Source organism: Xenopus tropicalis, chromosome 3 (genome assembly GCF_000004195.4).
Source record: "Xenopus tropicalis strain Nigerian chromosome 3, UCB_Xtro_10.0, whole genome shotgun sequence".
NCBI classification, from domain to species: domain Eukaryota; kingdom Metazoa; phylum Chordata; class Amphibia; order Anura; family Pipidae; genus Xenopus; species Xenopus tropicalis.
Window position 1 is genome coordinate 14,124,661 of NC_030679.2, and position 14,991 is coordinate 14,139,651.

The 14,991-nt window shown below is 41.9% G+C and overlaps 1 protein-coding gene across 1 annotated transcript in view; it reads right to left on the reverse strand.

The window, feature by feature from the left end:
• The window catches only part of cyfip2 (cytoplasmic FMR1 interacting protein 2), a 62,510-nt gene extending 57,452 nt beyond the window's left edge, over positions 1 to 5,058 (reverse strand). The window contains 1 exon segment of the mRNA NM_001110053.1: positions 4,905 to 5,058. The gene's annotated coding sequence lies outside the window, so the exon portion shown is untranslated.
• Between the last annotated feature and the right edge of the window lie 9,933 nt (positions 5,059 to 14,991).

A 14,991-nucleotide genomic window follows, 5' to 3' on the forward strand; every position in this document is an offset into this window, starting at 1 on the left:
AATTTTGCCCCTTTATAGGTCCCTGGTAAGGCCTCACCTTGAGTATGGGGGGCAGTTTTGGGCTCCAGTCCTTAAGAAGGATATTAATGAGCTGGAGAGCGTGCAGAGACTGCAACTAAACTGGTTAAGGGGATGGAAGGGTTAAACTATGAGGTTAGACTGTCAGGGTTGGGGTTGTTTTCTCTGGGAAAGAGGCGCTTGCGAGGGGACATGATTACTCTGTACAAGTACATTAGAGGGGATTATAGGCAGATGGGGGGTTCTTTTTTCCCATAAAAACAATCAGCGCACCAGAGGTCACCCCTTTAGATTAGAGGAACGGAGCTTCCATTTGAAGCAGCATAGGGGGTTCCTCACGGGGAGGGCAGTGAGGTTGGGGAATGCCCTTCCTAGTGATGCTGTAATGGCAGATTCTGTTAATGCCTATAAGAGGGGCCTGGATGAGTTCTTGAACAATCAGAATATCCAAGGCTATTGTGATACTAATATCTACAGTTAGTACTAGTGGTTGTCTATATAGTTTATGTATGTGTGTGTATAGATAGGTAAGTATAGGCTGTGGGTGCTGGGTTTACTTGGATGGGTTGAACTTGATGGACTCTGGTCTTTTTTCAACCCTATGTAACTATGTAATTTACTTAAACAACAAAAATGAGGCAGAACAGTTAAGGTGGCCATATACGGGCATGCTAAAGCTGTCAAATCAGGTCCTTCAGATCGATTCAGTAGCTTATCTGCCCCCTGACTGATATCAGGCCAAAAATTGGCCAGGTGTCAATCGGACATGTTTGATTTTCCTGCTGGATCGGGGACCACATCGGTTAATTGATGTGGTTCTTGCTCTGATGGCTCCTACTACCTTCATTGAAATTCGATCATTTAGCTCTAGGGTGGGCATATGGGGAGATAGATCTGCTCATTTGGTAATCTTCCCAATGAGTGAATATTACCATGTATGTGCAACCTTTACACATAGGAACCAATAAGATATTTGCTTTCATCTCTTAACTTATCCTAGAATAATCAAAGCCAGGCACCCAAAGCATAAATGTTATCAACAGAAAGTGGCCACTATTGTGAACACTGGAAATTTACTTTCTGTGCCCTTAGCCTATGGCAGGGAACCCCAACCTTTTATACCCAAGAGCCACATTCAAATGGAAAAAGTGTCGGGGAAGCAACACAAGAATGGAAAAAGTTCTTGGGGGTGCAAATATGAGCTATAATTGGCTATTTGTTAGCCCCTATGTGGACTGGCAGCCCTATAGAAGGCTCTGTTTGGCTTTACACTGTTTTTTATGCAATCAACATTTGCCTCCAAGCCAGGAATTTAAAAATGAGCACCTACTTTGAGGCCACTGGAAGCAACATTCAAGAGGTTGGGGAGCAACTGGCCTATGGATTTCTAGTGCAACCGGTTCTGTGTAGATGCTGAGTTTCTTTTGTTTATAGCAACTATATAAAACATAAAATATTAAAGGGATGTAAAAGCTCCATATTAAGGTGGCCACACACGTTAAGATCTGCTCGCCTGGCAAGGTCGCCAAGCGAGCGGATCTTCTCCCAGTATCCCCACCTACGGGTGGGCGATATCGGGTGAATTCAGGCTAATTCTGTTGTTTGGCCAAACAATCGAATTAGAACGCCGGAAATAGGCGCAGTCGGTTCGGGGACAGCATCCCGATCTGACTACATTTTTTAACCTGCCCGATCGATACCTGCCCGATTTCCCGTCGTTTGTGCCCCTAGAGGGGCCGATAAGCTGCCGAAATGGTCTAAGGGATCGATATCAGCAGCTACAGTTGGCCCATGTATGGCCACCTTTAGGCTCTCCATGATTAATTACTGTAGATGCAAGAAAATGCTCCAGCAAGAATCCTTACCTGATGCTGCTGGACCACAGCTGCCATCATAGAGAGTTCTGATAACTGTAGTAGCAGCATCTGGGTATCCCACATTATTAAGCAAAGCAAACAAGGAAAGCTTATGCTCCTATTATATACTGTAAGTGTAGAATGTTTTTTCAACATTAATCTGCATCATTTGCAGGTGGATTACTGAATACTGCGGCCCCTGCTATAAAAGCCTATTAAAAAATGCTTTCTTATCATCTGCTGTAGTAGGTCCATTTAGAAAATATATAGCAAGTCACATCATCATAGGCAAATGTACCATCATTATTTTGTTTTTCTGCCCCAGCCCCATCAAAGGGGTTGTTCACCTTTGAGTTAACTTTTAGTATGATGGAGAGAGTAATATTCTGAAACAATTTGCAATTGGTCTTCATTTTTTAATACTTGTAGTTTTTTTTTAATTATTTCAGTTTTTGTTCAGCAGCTCTCTAGTTTGGAGGTTCAGCAGCTATCTGGTTGCTGGGATCCAAATTACCTTAGTAATCAGGGTGTGGTTTGACTGAAAGACTGATATATGAATAGGAGAGGACCAGAATAAAAAAAATAAATAATATAAAATAATTAAACTGTAGCCTCACAGAGCAATAGTTTGGTGACTGCTGGGGTCAGTGACCACTGTTTAAAAGAAAAAGGCAACTAATTCAAAAACTATAAATAATAAAGAATAATTTGAAAAGTTGCTCAGTACTGGCCTTTCTACAACATACTAAAGATTAACTTAAAGGTGAACCATCCCCTTTTTATAATTCAGAGCTTCAGGTAGACAAGTGTGACCCAATGTATCATGGTCTAGTCAGTACAGATATTGGACCCCTTATCAGGAAACCCATTATCCAGAAAGCTCAGAATTACGGAAAGCCTGTCTCCCCATAGACTCCATTTTAATCAAATAATTCAGAATTTGAAAACTGATTTCCTTTTCCTATTCATTTTCCTATGTAGTAATAAAATAGTACCTTGTAATTGATCCCAACTAAGATATAATTACCCCTTATTGGGGCAGAACAGCCCTATTGGGTTTATTTAATGGTTAAATGATTCCCTTTTCTCTGTAATAATAAAACAGTACCTGTACTTGATCCCAACTAAGATATAATTACCCCTTATTGGGGGCAGAACAGCCCTATTGGGTTTATTTAATGGTTAAATGATTCCCTTTTCTCTGTAATAATAAAACAGTACCTGTACTTGATCCCAACTAAGATATAATTACCCCTTATTGGGGGCAGAACAGCCCTATTGGGTTTATTTAATGGTTAAATGATTCCCTTTTCTCTGTAATAATAAAACAGTACCTGTACTTGATCCCAACTAAGATATAATTACCCCTTATTGGGGGCAGAACAGCCCTATTGGGTTTATTTAATAGTTAAATGATTCCCTTTTCTCTGTAATAATAAAACAGTACCTGTACTTGATCCCAACTAAGATATAATTACCCCTTATTGGGGGCAGAACAGCCCTATTGGGTTTATTTAATGGTTAAATGATTCCCTTTTCTCTGTATTAATAAAACAGTACCTGTACTTGATCCCAACTAAGATATAATTACCCCTTATTGGGGGCAGAACAGCCCTATTGGGTTTATTTAATGGTTAAATGATTCCCTTTTCTCTGTAATAATAAAACAGTACCTGTACTTGATCCCAACTAAGATATAATTACCCCTTATTGGGGCAGAACAGCCCTATTGGGTTTATTTAATGGTTAAATGATTCCCTTTTCTCTGTAATAATAAAACAGTACCTGTATTTGATCCCAACTAAGATATAATTACCCCTTATTGGGGGCAGAACAGCCCTATTGGGTTTATTTAATGGTTAAATGATTCCCTTTTCTCTGTAATAATAAAACAGTACCTGTATTTGATCCCAACTAAGATATAATTACCCCTTATTGGATGCAAAACAATCCTGTTGGGTTTAATTAATATTTTATTGATTTTTAGTAGACTTAAGGTATGGAGATCCATATTACGGAAAGACCTCTTATCTGGAATACCCTTGGTCCCTAGCATTCTGGATAATGGGTCCTATACCTGTACACTGAGACTTCCCATCTCAAAAGTTCATATACTGATATCGGTCCTGGCAACACACTGCTGTTGCTGAACTACAACTTGTCAGTTTATGAAGCAACCTCCTACCCCTTATCATTCAAGCACATAATAACAAAGCAACAACAGACCCCAGAATATGTACCTCTCCTGGACCCCCAGATAGGCCCTGGCTGCTGGGTGGGGAGGGGGCCACCTTGCAGAGCTTGTAGCAATCAGGCAGGATCCGATGCTGCGGATGTGAGCTGTGTGCAAGCTACAGTGCTCTGCTTAGCCCGGCCCTTCCTGTGTCAGCACCTGTGCTACTATCATACATAGCGGGCTATCCGGCATACATAAAGCGCAAGTACGGCGCAATCATTACCAGGAGGGCAATTATTGCCCTAAAGGCAAAGCAAAGGTTAGCTAAAGAGGAATACCCGCTTAAAGAAGGTTTATTTCTGCAATCATACATTCTAACAAGCGCTGATGCTTATCTATACAGTTTTACGCTGTAAGAAGCCCTAATCGGTGATACACTCTATGGCTTATAAATACAGCGATACATTGTAAGACGCGCTAAACCTTATAAATACAGCGATACATTGTAAGATGCGCTAAAGCTTATAAATCCAGCGATACATTGTAAGATGCGCTAAAGCTTATAAATCCAGCGATACATTGTAAGATGCGCTAAAGCTTATAAATCCAGCGATACATCGGGGGCCATGGTGCCCTGTAACAAGGAGAGATGTAGATAAGGGCATGACTCGCCAGCCTGGCATATGCAGGGGGAAGATGGGGGCGCAGGGGGTTGGGGGGCAGGCTGGGGGCTGTATAGATGATACATGGTACAGTAAGAGGGCCAGGAGGTGTATAGTATCTATTGCACAGCGGAAGGCACAGGGAGGTGTCACACACTGAGGAAATAAGAAGAAACCACAGGCAGTACGTACCAGAAACAGGTTGCTACTCTGGGCAGGATGCTGCTGGCAGATCGGAACGTTGGCGGCTGGGCTAATTCATTTAGAACCTTCCTCTGGCGTTGTTATGGCTGATGTCTTCCACCATCCACCATCTCTATCTTTCCCCTCATCGGTTTCTCTCCTCCCCTCTCACCCCCTCACAATGAGCTCAACATGGCTGCAGTGAACAGATGGAGTGAGCTCAGGGCTGATGCTGGTGTGCAAGCCCCTCCCCTTTTCTCTATTACACACACACCAAACACTCATTCCCCCAGCATCACACAGTACATCTCCCACATCAATAAATACACAACCTGGCACATACACACACACCCTCACCCACACACAAACACAATTGCAAACCTTCACACACCCATAAAATCACACGTTCATTCCTAGTTTCCTATGATATTCAGCGCGTGTATGGCGGATCGGCGAGACGACCAATATCGCAGGAGCATTGGATATGGATTGTCTAATCAATCGGGCGGGATGAACGATTTTGTTCGGGCGCCTGAGCAAAATCTGCGTTAGGGCTGAATTGTCAGGTGGAGGTTGAATCCCTATTGTTTCTACCTCCATATCTTAACATCAGTGGATGAACGTTATATGGTCACAGAACCCCTTAGCGAAATCTAATATCCTTATAATTTACAGTAGGGGGTACATTATCCCTTATAATACATGAGTGATACTCAGAGTTCCCTGTATAACTCAGCCTGCAGGCTTGTGCCTTTATATGGGCACAGAACCCCTCAGTGACTGCTAATATCCTTATCATTTATAGTAGGGGGTACATTATCCCTTATAATAAATGAGTGATACTCAGAGTTCCCTGTATAACTCAGCCTGCAGCCTTGTGCCTTTATATGGGCAGAAACCCCTCAGTGACTGCTAATATCCTTATCATTTACAGTAGGGGGGCATTATCCTTATAATACATGAGTGATACTCAGAGTTCCCTGTATAACTCAGCCTGCAGCCTTATGCCTTTATATGGTCATAGAACCCCTCAGTGACTTCTAATATCCTTATAATTTACAGTAGGGGGTACATTATCCCTTATAGTATGTAAATAATATTTAGAGTTCTGCTTTCCCTCTCCAAGTTTATCAGGTACAAATATAAGTAGAGTGCATATATAGTAAGTCACATCATTATACTGTATGGTCTAAGGGAAACCATACGGAAGCTCTCATGCTGTGAGTGTGAGTGTGGGGGTGCTCCAGGGCAGCTGCACTCTTTGCCCCCTCAGCTGCGCTCTTTGCCCCCTCAGCTTCCCCATGTTGTTGTCCTATAAGGTTTGCAATACAAGACACAAGCTTGTTAAGAGCCTCTGAGAGGCTGATCCTACTGGGTCTGCTCTCCATGGTTCTGAATAGAACACAAACAAAGGATAATAGAGAACTAGAATCGAGTGACTTGCTGCAGTATAGATATAACAGATATAGATTAGATCAGACCGAATCCACTATTTTCGGATTTGACTGAACCCCGAATCCTTTAATAAAAGATTTAGCCTAATACCGAAGCGAATCTGAATTTGCCTATGCCAATTAGCACAAGGAAGGGTTCGGCTGCGCGTGTGCTGAACCGTGTTTATGTGACAAAAAAAGTCACATGATTTTAAAGATTCGAATTTTGTTCGGCCAGGAGCATAGATTCATCAGGATGAAAAAGGCAGAATCTTGGCCGAATACCAAACCGAATAACGGATTTGATGCATCCCTCATATAGATATACTTTCTGCGTGGTATAGTATAGTTTCCCTTACACTGTACAGTATGGTGTTGCCCACTGTATACAGCACTATAATTATGTCTGTACCTTCTAAACTTGGAGAGGGAAAGTAGAACTCTGAGTACAATAAGAGATAATGAACCCCCTACTGTAAATTATAAGGATATTAGAATTCACTGAGGGGTGGGGGTAAGAGGAAGAGAGAGAAAAAAGGAAATGGCCAGATGAAAGAAGAGAAGGGAGAAGTGAATAGTAAAGTAAGGTAAGAGTGGAAGGTTAGGGGGGGGGGGTCACAAAATGGGATAAAACAAGTAGAAGCTAAACAGAAAAATCCCAAAAGAATTTGAAACAAGAAGTCCATCACTGAATCCAATTATACCACCTTCCTAGATGAATCAGTAAAGACCAAACACTACCAGATATAGGGAAAAGCCCCAAACTACTATGCTTTTACCAATCATCCCATTTAAATGTCAAGTGGTATAACTGAATTAGTGAAGGCAAAACACACCCCAAAATTAGGGGCAGGCTGTGCGCCCACCCATCATTCTATTTATGTCACTTAATATACATGAATTACTGAACAAGTACCCATCACTCTATCATTTTACTGCATGTGTCACATGGTATAGCTGAACTAACCTATAGCTGATTTACTACTGCGTGGACACAGAGGGATGAAGAACAATTTACCTGAGGCCCCTATAAGCACAATAGGCAAATTGTTGCCTATTGGAAAGAAATGCAGGTGCGGGCATACCCATGGTCCTAGCCCTGTGCTAATATAGCCCCCCTGCTGCTGTATGCCCATCTATGCCCCGCATTCAAACCGGTGCTTATTGGGAAGGTATACATGAATAGACTCCCTTTTCCTATGGTTGTGAAGACACACGGAGCTACTAGTAGCAGCTACTTGTCGTGGCTACTAAAATAGACAATGCTGATCATTTACTGATAATTGTCTCTACGTGTGTTTAGCAGAGGCAATTCTCAGTATTGTCTATGGCAGGGGATTTTCTGTTATTTAGTAGCTGTGACAAGTGGGTGATGCAGTTTGCAAATTTTTGAGTTCTAAGGATCACTTTTTGCCATTCCGTTGTCTCAAAGCTACCTAGCTTTTTTTCCCACCGCTGGGATGGGAAATGGGATTTTGAATATATCACTTGAGTTCATTAGATGGTTATATATCTTGGCCAGGCCTTTTAAAATATCTGTTTAAATACATTTTCAAACTCAGATGTTGCCTTAGTTTAGCTTGAGGAAGAGATGTTAAAGGAGAAGGAAAGGCTAATAAAGGGTTAATCTCAAGCTGCAGGCATACCTTCAGTTGTCTCAATAATGCCCTTAAGTCTCCCCATATTTCTCCCGTTCAGATGATCAGAAGCCAAACAGGAAGAAAAAACACTGAGCCGTGTAAAGAAAGTTCCCATAATGCCTCACTCCTGCACCCCAGACCCAGTTCAAGTGAACATGCTCAGTTAGTAAGACTATGGGGCACATTTACAAAAGCAAAAACGCTTGAGCGTTCATGCGAACGTTCCGAGCATATTTTTGCCAATTTTTTTGGGCGTCCGCACAACTTTTTCGTACGCCGCAAGACTTTTTCAGACGCTTGCGCGAAAAAATCGGAAAGGTTTTACCGCTGTTTACAATTGTTCGGTATGAAAATTTCGTGACTTTCGGATCGCCAATACGATATTATCGTGACTAAAACGATTTTTCTTCAAAAATTTTCGTTTCCAATCCGATTTTTTCCCATTCGTGATTCGGATTCGTGGATTAGTAAATGTGCCCCTATGAGTCGGCTTCCTGCTGATTGGCTCAGATCCACATTCTTAAGGGGGGGAGTGAGTTCTTAGCATTCTTGAGGGAGGGGGGAGCAGGAGAGAGCAGAAAGCAGAAAGCTGCATGTCTCTGGCAGAGCAAAACAGACACAACTAATCTTTTGAAAGGGAACTCAGTGCTTATGGCTGTATTTACATAGACCTTTCTGATAAAGCTTACTGAGTTTTTACCTTTCCTTCTTCTTCTTTAAGTAATGCCTTATTTGTAAGTATTTGCAGAAGTCCTCTTTATGCAGTGTTAATTCTTCCCCAAGACACATAAATTATTTGATTCATTTATTTTTGTATAAGTTTACTGAACCTTTCATGTTCCACTTTTTCAAATCTGTATCTATTATGGGTTTCAATATTGAGATCGGTGCCAATGGTGAAGGAAAGGGAGAATTTAGAGCTTTCCCACTCCATCTTTATAGCTTTCTTCACTGTTACAGGTAAGACTTAGTTCCAATTGATTAAACTCTATTACTGACCATCTTTTCCGTGGATGTGGGGTTAATAATTCTATTGTTTGGTGTAATATTTTGGCTAAATAATATTTTCCGAAATCTGGAGCTCCAAGTCCAGCTGCTCTTTTGTTTCTTTGAAGTTTGTTGTGGGAGATCCTAGGAACCTTTCTTTTCCGGATATATTAAGTATATTTTTGATTTTGTTGGAATACATCTAAACATATACAAAAATGTAGGCAATAATAACATTTTTATGGCTGAAATTCTCCCTGTCCATGAGATATACAAGGGTTGATTCACTAAAGTGCAATAAGTATTATCGTATGCTTTTTTGCGTTAAAATTGATGCAAAAAATAACACTCAATTCGCTAAAGTATTATCGCGTACGTTAAGACGCATATTGCATGCGCTAAATAATGCATGATTGCAAGGTGTTAATTTTATCGCATCGCGTTAATTCTCGCATAGAAATAATACTAACGCATGATTCACAAACACATAAGAAGCGTTAGACGTGCTAAATATCGCATTAGTCTGTGCGAAAATTAACACCTAATTTGGGCAGGCGGTACTTAAAGAAAATTGTGGTTCATGAGCTTTTGGCAACACAATAAGGACTTTGCAGTGGGATTTATTCAGTCTGTGTTGGCTCCAGAGTGATGCAGCCGCCAGTTTGCAGGGAAATGGGCATTTGCAGAAAAGTAGTTATATCATGCGCTAATATAGCAAGTGGTGAAATAACGTAAGAAAAACGCTTATCGCGACTTAAATAACACAAACAACATCGCCTCTTAATTAACGCAAGTATCCTATAGTGAATCGTGCGTTAAGTCGCAAAAAATAAGAAGCAATAACATTTTTAACGCATGCTATAAATTGCGCTCGAAATATCAACCTTTCGTGATTCAACCCTACAATGTATTGTAATAAAGGAGAAAAATAACACTTAAATAATTGAGCCAGATCTTTAGTTAGTTTTATGCTACAATAACATAACTCCTTTCTTCAATGAAATTTAAATTGACGTTTTAAAGTCTGTTGATCTCTAACATTGCCATTTAACATTAAAGCCTGTGTTTTATTTTCATTAATTTTTTAATAGGAAATGTTCCCAAATTTTCATAATATTTTCATTAACTTAGGTTAGGTATTTATGGTGTTAGTTAATGTAATAATTGTCATCTGCATATAGTCCTATTCAATGTTCTCTAAGGCCTCTAGCACACGGGGGAGATTAGTCGCCCGCGACAAAACTCCCTGTTCGCGGGCGACTAATCTCCCCGAGTTGCCATGACCCGCCATCCCGCCGGCGAACACTCACGAGTCTTTTTCAGTGATTTCGGGAAATCGCGCTGCCGCGTGTGCCATCCCTCCGGCGACTTACATGTTCGCGGGTCATGGCAACTCGGGGAGATTAGTCGCCTGCGAACAGGGAGTTTTGTCGCGGGCGACTAATCTCCCCCATGTGCCAGAGGCCTTAGACTTGCACAAAAGATAATTCCTTTGTGTCTCTAACTGTTTGAGCTAATATTTTAATTGTGGCAAGAGGGGACAACCGTTTGAAAGACCAAAATTCTGGAACAGGGGTAGGGAACTGGGCTCGGGAGCCAGATGTGGCTCTTTTGATGGCTGCATCTGGCTTCTATCCGCTGAGCGCAGGCCACGCCCTCCTCCGCATCGCATCCGGCATCCTTGGGACCCAACCCTACCGCAGCATCCGTGGCCAAACATATTGTATGGCTCTCACGGAATTACATTTTAAAACATGTGGTGTTTATGAACAAGCCTTAATTTACTACTCTAGCCGTGGGTTCTTGCTCTAATACAGAAATTGCATGAAGAAACGTGTTATCACATCCTATCTTTTCTAACACTGTGCTTATCAATTCATGGTGTATACAACTGAATGCTATTTCTGTGTATAATGATAACACAACTGTTGGTGGTATGAATTATATGGAATATATCTATAAACCGTCTAGTGCCATCACACGTTTACCTATTTCTAATGAAATTTCTAATGCCATATCACTAGTGCAGAGAGTGCAATAGCGCTCTCTGCACTACAAGAGCCAAAATTCCGATTTAAAAATCAGAATTTCGGCTCTTTAAGTTACCAGGAGTGGCTTTTTGCCACCCCTGGTAACTTGTCTGGTGCTGCTGCCTGAGGCAATTGTCTCAACTCGCCTCATGGCAGCAGGGCCCCTGCTTCCAGATGACTAGATTAAGGGGTATGTCATTTTCAAGGTGCTACAAAAAATCAAAGGCTGTTAGTGGCCCCTCTGTCCTGTTGGGACTTGGGCAAATGCACATTTTGCCCCTTATTATAACTAGTATGTGTTTCCAGCATAGGTGGGGCTGCAGAACTGACCCAAGGAGCCCTGGCACACAGGACAAGGGCGGTGATCTGCAGCTCGACAAGTCCCATCACACTATTACCCTGTTAGTGGCAGATGGAGACCATTTAACATGGGAAAGGCAAGGGGAGACAACCCATTGGGGCTGCAGAACTGACCCAAGGAGCCCTGGCACACAGAACAAGGGCGGTGATCTGCAGGTCGACAAGTCCCATCGCACCATTACCCTGTTAGTGGCAGATGGAGACCGTTTAACATGGGAAAGGCAGGTGGAGACAACCCCTTGGGGCTGCAGAACTGACCCAAGGAGCCCTGGCACACAGAACAAGGGCGGTGATCTGCAGCTCGACAAGTCCCATCACACCATTACCCTGTTAGTGGCAGATGGAGGCCGTTTAAATGGGAAAGGCAAGGGGAGACAACCCGTTGGGGCTGCAGAACTGACCCAAGGAGCCATGGCACACAGAACAAGGGCGGTGATCTGCAGGTCGACAAGTCCCATCACACCATTACCCTGTTAGTGGCAGATGGAGACCGTTTAACATGGGAAAGGCAAGGGGAGACAACCCATTGGGGCTGCAGAACTGACCCAAGGAGCCCTGGCACAAAGAACAAGGGCGGTGATCTGCAGCTCGACAAGTCCCATCGCACCATTACCCTGTTAGTGGCAGATGGAGACCGTTTAAATGGGAAAGGCAATGGGAGACAACCCCTTGGGGCTGCAGAACTGACCCAAGGAACCCTGGCACACAGAACAAGGGCGGTGATCTGCAGCTTGACAAGTCCCATCGCACCATTACCCTGTTAGTGGCAGATGGAGACCGTTTAACATGGGAAAGGCAAGGGGAGACAAAGAATGGTCCAATGATGAACACACTTGGCAGTGGCATAACAACAACGCACTGGGCCCCCCCAGCAAATAAATCTTTGGAGGGGTCTGGAACCTATCTAAACCCACCCGCCCACTTGTGTTCTTGCTCCTTGTCCACATGCACCTGGTTAGGAAAGAGATCAGCTGGAGAGGAGGGGATTTCTAACAACTGTAGAGGAAGCAGACCTTGCGATCTAGGCCGCCTTGTCCCCTGGGCCAGTGGGCGGGTCTGCTTCCTGCACAGTTATGTCACTGCCACTCGGATGGCAAGGTCTCTGTACCCAGCTGGCTGCCTGCACTGCATTACATCTCAGCACTACCCACAGGCTGTTACATGACTGTGACATCACAGCACTGCTATCAACCAATCAGTGCTAAAAGGATTATTTAAAGAGGGGTAACGAGGTGGCCAAAGCCTGCATATGAAACACTGTAGATAGCTAATTAAAAAGACACAGAAATAAAATGCAGAAATAGAATTTAATTTAAGTAAATGTGAATTGTCAAGCAGAAACAAAATATTAATAATAAATAATACACACCCAAGCAGTTTATTCGTATAAAAAATTTTTTAGAAATGCGAGAGACAGATGGTTTACACTAAAAAAATAAAAATGTTTTAAAGTAATTAAAATATAATGTACTGTTACCCTGCATTGGCAAATGTTGTGCGTTTGCTTTACAAAGACTGCTATAGATAACATAATTAGCTGCTGGGTTGCCATGGGGACAGCTATTCAAACTCGAAAAATGGAGAAAAGGCACAGGTTATATAAGCAGATAACAGAGAAACTGTGCAGAATATCATGGGAATCTATGCAACTTTATCTGTTATCTGCTATGTAACCTGTGCCTTTTTTTCATTTTTTCAATTTGAATGCCTACTTCATGGCTACACAGCAGCTTTGTTTGTATAAACCATAGTAGAGTTTCACAAACACACACCTTTTACCATTGCAGGGCAACAGGACAAAATAGGTCTGATTCACTAAAGTGCGTCAATTATTATCGCATGTTTTTTTGCGTTAAAATAGACATGACAATTAGCGCACGATTCACTACAGTATTACCGCGTGCGTTCATTTGTGCGCAAACACATGCATTAATTTTAACACATTCGTTAATTTGCGTGCCAAAATAACACTAACGCATGATTCACAAACACTTAGGGGCTGATTTACTAACCCACGAATCCGACCCGAATTGGAAAAGTTCCGACTTGAAAACGAACATTTTGCGACTTTTTCGTATGTTTTGCGATTTTTTCGGCGTCTTTACGAATTTTTCGTTACCAATACGATTTTTGCGTAAAAACGCGAGTTTTTCGTAGCCATTACGAAAGTTGCGTAAAATCTTGCGATTTTTCGTAGCGTTAAAACTTGCGCAAAAAGTTGCGCTTTTTTCGTAGCGTTAAAACTTACGCGAAACTTCGCACCTTTTAAGTTTTAACGCTACGCAAAAGGCACAACTTTTCGCGTAAGTTTTAACGCTACGAAAAATCGCAAGATTTTACGCAACTTTCGTAATGGCTACGAAAAACTCGCGTTTTTACGCAAAAATCGTATTGGTAACGAAAAATTCGTAAAGACGCCGAAAAAAATCGCAAAAAATACGAAAAAATCGCAAAATACCGATCTTTACGAAAAAAACGCAATCGGACTCATTTCGACCCGTTCGTGGGTTAGTAAATCAGCCCCTTAGATGCGCTAAATATCGCATTAGTCTATGCGAAAATTAACACCTACTTGGGGCAGGCGGTAATTATAGAAAAGTACAGTTAATGAGCTTTTGGCAACACAATAAGGACTTTGCAGTGGGATTTGTTCAGTCTGTGTTGGCCCCTGAGTGATGTAGCCGCCAGTTTGCAGGGAAATGGGCATTTTCAGTACAGTCATTTTCCGCAAGTATTGGCATGTATGGCTAACATGGCGTGCTTTTATTCGCACAACTATTTATATGCGGCTACTAGTGATGGGCGAAATGTTTCGCCAGGCATGGATTCGCAGCGAATTTCCGTGTTTCGCCATTGGCGGATTGTTTCACAAAATGGATGAAAAAATTTGCATATGGTAGCATATAAATGGTAGCATATAAATAGTAGCATATAAATGGTAGCATATAAATAGTAGCACATAAATAGTAGCCGCATATAAATAGTAGTGAAATGGTGAAAAATTTGGTGCACGTCCAAAAATTGTAGCAGGTGTCAAAAAACATTTTTTTTGCCGCACAACATTTTCGCCGTTTCGTGGATCTTTTGAAAGATTCGCAAATTTTTTCGGCGAAGCAAAACGGAACAGATTCGCTCATCACTAGCGGCTACTATTTATATGCTACTATTTATATGCACTATTTATATGCTACCATTTATATGCGGCGACTATTTATACGCGGGCGTTTATTAGCGCATGTACTGTCTAATACCGCACGAAAATAACGCATGCAGTATCGCGCGTAAATTAACGCAAGTATGCTTATAGTGAATCGTATAAATATAGCGCACGTTTTAACGCACTTTAGTGAATCCACCCTATTATATTAATTATTTTGATAATCATTTTTTGGTGTTACTGTTCCTTTAATGCACCAGTGGTCATGTGATCTGCAACAGAGTCTTGACTGGGACTCTGGTGAAAATCAAATGGACTCTGCCCCCCCATATAAGTCAGTACCTGCTGCTACTTCTTCATAGAGCCCAGCGCTGAATACTGTGCAGTCTGCCCATGGACTGTAATCACATGGAAGGAAGCCACCTAGATATTTCTGCATTAAAGGGGCTAGAAGAGCAAAACACTAGTCATTATTATCTAATATTTAGG